This window comes from Helianthus annuus, chromosome 14 (assembly GCF_002127325.2).
Source record: "Helianthus annuus cultivar XRQ/B chromosome 14, HanXRQr2.0-SUNRISE, whole genome shotgun sequence".
NCBI classification, from domain to species: Eukaryota; Viridiplantae; Streptophyta; class Magnoliopsida; order Asterales; family Asteraceae; genus Helianthus; species Helianthus annuus.
This window is the reverse complement of record NC_035446.2, coordinates 107,442,559-107,446,863: the sequence shown is the minus strand read 5'-3', so window position 1 is coordinate 107,446,863 and position 4,305 is coordinate 107,442,559. Positions and strand designations below refer to the sequence as shown.

The 4,305-nt window shown below is 42.0% G+C and overlaps 1 non-coding gene across 1 annotated transcript; it reads right to left on the bottom strand.

Moving 5' to 3' along the window:
* Positions 1–714: 714 nt before the first annotated feature.
* LOC118486909 lies at positions 715–821 on the bottom strand. The gene has a single exon (XR_004880076.1). It is a non-coding gene; the product is annotated as a small nucleolar RNA R71 (small nucleolar RNA).
* Positions 822–4,305: the final 3,484 nt, after the last annotated feature.

The window sequence follows — 4,305 nt, the reverse complement described above, 5'->3', positions numbered from 1 at the left end:
ACAGTTTTTAGTTTTCCAAGTTACAGAAGGCTAACCACGGGGCCGTGTCGGTGCAACACGGGGCCGTGTCCAACTTCCAGTAACTGGGATCTGGAAAACAATCACTGTAACTCCGACCACGGGCCGTGTTCACTGAACACGGGGCCGTGGTGAACCTTCTGACCAGCATTCTTTTCTGTTTTTATTGCAGGACTTGGAACCCGACGCCAATCTTACATAGTGTATGAGCTCCAGTTCTAACAAGGACATAAAAGAACCTCTAGAAGAACCCGAACGCTTTCTCAGAAAAAGATTAAAAGCTAAAAACCAAGAGAAAGTTTCGGGTGATCCACCTCCAATGGCGGACCAACGTACCCTCATGGATTATCTACGACCCACCGTAGGTAACCTAGGCGCCGCTATCAATGCTCCGAATGTTGAAGTTAATAACTTCGAACTTCGGCCGCATCTGATACAAATGCTCCAAAACTCTGCAACCTTCCATGGGCTTGCGGACGAGTATCCCCATCTACATATCACAAATTTCTTAGAAATATGTGATACCTTTCGGATCAACGGAGCATCAAATGACGCCATCCGCCTCCGAATGTTTCCTTTACACTAAAAGACCGAGCGAAAGCTTGGCTCAACGCCCTCCCAGCTGGATCGGTAAACACCTGGGATGAACTAGCCCAAAAATTTCTATATAAGTATTTCCCTCCCGCTAAAACGGCTAAATTAATGACTGAAATTAATACATATTCACAAGAGGATGGGGAATCCTTATATAAAACTTGGGAAAGGTTCAAGGAGTTATTACGCAAGTGTCCACATCACGGCCTGGCGATATGGCAACAAGTATCCACTTTCTATAATGGATTGTTGCCACACACAAGGCAGACAGTTGATTCTAGCTCCGGGGGACTTTTAGGTAATCGACGCCCGCATGAAATATATAACCAAATTGAGGAAATTGCTTAAACCAATTTTCAATGGCACACCCCCCGAGGCAATAAATCTATTGCCCCGGGCGCCCATAAGGTCGATGAAAGCACTTCTTTACAAGCCCAAATCGAGGCCCTTTCTTCAAAAATAAAAAAATTGGAAATGACAAAAACAGTCTCGGTTATGGCTTGTGAAGGGTGTGGTGGGTCACATGAAAATTGGAGTTGTATGAAAGAAACAGAAAATCAGCAAGAATTGGTAAACTACATTGATAATAGACCTAGGCCGTCGGGTCCTCCAACGGGAACTTACAACCAAGGATGGCGAAACCACCCAAACCTTGGTTGGAGAGAACCCAGCAATAGTAGTAACCAACAAACTCAAAGAACAAACTTTCAACAACCAAGAAATGAGTCACAAAATTTCACTCAACAACAAAGTGGACGAGAAAGGCTTGAAGATACTGTATCTCGCCTCATCTCCGACACTGAAAAGAAAAACTCGGAAAGATTTCTACAATTAGAATCAAATTTTAGAAATCAACAAGCTAGTATTCAAAACATAGAAAAACAATTAAATCAAATAGCTCAAAATTTTGCCGAGAGACCGCAAGGCGCATTACCTAGCAATACCGAAACAAACCCAAAAGCGCAAGTTCACCTCATCACGCTACGAAACCGCACCGTAGGGCCTGCAGAAGTGCCGCCGCCAACAGAAGAAACGGCACCCACACCTCTGCAGGAAAAGAACTCCCCTCCGTCACCAGAGCCTACCAAAGCTCCTCGAGTTCCGTACCCCGGTAGGTTAATTCGTCAAAAGACCAACGAGCAATTCGCGAAGTTCGAAAGTCTATTAAAGCAATTGCATGTCAATATTCCTTTTATTGAAGTCCTAACCCAAATGCCCAAATACTCCAAATTCATGAGGGACTTCCTCACTCATAAAAAGAAAATTGAAAATTTGCAATTAGTCAATTTAGGCGAAGAATGCTCTGCCCTCGTACTCAATAAACTTCCCCAAAAGAAAATCGATCCCGGAAGCTTCACGATTCCCTGCTCAATAGGGGAGTCCCCCGTTCGTAATGCCCTAGCCGATCTTGGGGCTAGCATTAACCTCATGCCCTCGTCAATGTTTAAAAGACTTGGCCTGGGAACCACGAGTCCTACAAAAATGAGCATACAACTCGCTGATCGATCCGTCAAATTCCCACAAGGTGTCATTGAAAATGTCTTGGTAAAGGTAAGCAGATTCGTCTATCCAGCCGACTTTGTCATACTCGATATGGAGGAAGACACCGAGGTCCCCCTCATACTAGGGAGACCATTTCTTGCCACCGCACAAGCAGTGGTAGATATGAATGACGGAACACTCACCTTGAGCTATGGGGATGATGAAGTAAAATTCGGAGTTGGGAAGAGAATAGAGGACGACGACCCGGTCAACTACATGAAGGTTATTGATTCGAGCTTGGATGCTGCTCTCCGACGGTGTAACATGGGACGCCAAGCATCCCACTCAGAAAATATATAACCTCACATTGGGTCTAGCCAAGGACCCTTATAAACGTGGCGCACCACGGAGGCATTCCGCGGAACTATCCTTAGTTAGTTTAATCTTTTAGTTTTAATTTGCAGGAATAAAACACACTCATGGTGGTAATGGATGAAAAAGGGAACGAGAAAAATGGCCCCATGCACCAAGAACAGAGCAACCCGACACAAATCTCCATTACAGAAGGCTCAACACGGGCCGTGCTCAACCAACACGGCCCCGTGCTGAACCACCTGCAGAAAAACGCCCAGTTCAGGTAACTGGACACGGGCCGTGATCACCAGACACGCCCCCGTGTCCAGGCTTCTGTCTCATTTCTTTAATTTCTGTTACTGGCACCTGAACACGGGGCCGTGTCCGGTCCCCACGGGGCCGTGTCCAAACTGCCAGTAACATAAATCTTTGCTTTTTAACACCACATTACACATCCAATCAACCTAAAAGTTTATTTTTGGGACACATTGAGGACAATGTGTAATTTAAGTGTGGGGGGGGGGGAGCTAACACTTTGAAATTTTGCAAGTCCTAATAACAAGCCTTACACAAAACTCTATTGGAACCGCTAAACACCCCAATTTTTTTCAAAAATTTTTCATTTTTTACTTGTCTAAAGTTTAAGTTAGGAATCCCAAGATTAATAAGGTTATATTTTTATAAAATTTACAACCGAGAGCGTCGTGATAACAAGAACCAACATAAGAAAATTATGAAACGGCATAACAAGTCTAGTTAAAATTTGATTATATATACTTGATCACATTAAAAACCCATTCCCACAAAAGTGAGTTTTGAGCCTTTATTGAGCATACAAATTTACATCTTTAGACTAAATGCTCATTTTTCGTTTCTTGTGTGAATAGCCGCTTGGTTCTTACAACTCTAGAACTTGCCACGACGATTCATTCCCGGTCCTTACCAACTTAAACCCAAGTAAGTAAATGATGGAGGCATTAGGACTAACCATTTTTCTTTCTACACTATTATTTTTCATTTTTTTTACCACCTACCCAAAAATCCCCCTAGTTAACCCCTTTGAGCCTAAACCCTTCATTTCATTACCCTAAACCCTTTTTACCCACCAAAAAACCCTTTTTATTTTTCACCCTTTATTTTAGTAACAAGCTCGGTTTTTCGCAAGCTCGTTCTTTTATGTGACTGAAAAAAAAATGATGATGAAGTTAAAAACAAACAAGGTATGCAAACAAAAGCTTGTTTGGAGAAATACTTCAAAATAAAAAGTCACTAAAAACAAATTGTGTTATGAAAACCGACGCTTTTTACGCTTTTCGCCCTTTTACTAACCACTAACCCAACCACCTACCTTTAGCCCAAGCCTAACCCTTCACCCAAAAAGTCTTCTTGATATTTACAAAGGTATAAAGTTAAAAAGGAGGAGGATTGATTGCTTGGCAAGCCTATGGAAGGCGTAAGTTCCATGCCGCTCTCGAGTGATTCACTAAAAAAATACACATTCGGCCGAGTGTTGAGTGATTTCTCCCGTGAGGTATGTGAACTTGTATATAAATGGAATTTTAAAAAAAAGCATGTTATGCCCAAATAAGTAATTTAATCCTATGAAGCGTTCTAAATAAATCATAACGAATAGGATTGTAAATAAATAAAAATAAAACCCAAAAAGATCTTGGATTCCCGACACTCTATGACAAGCCAAAAACCTTCTCTTCTACCCATTTCATTTGAGAGTGTAAGCCACATTTAAAGAGTTTTGCTTGAGGACAAGCAAAAGTTCAAGTGTGGGGGTATTTGATGTGTGTAAAATGCAACATGTAAATTACAACAAATAAGGCATAAAACTAACCCTTTTTAAGT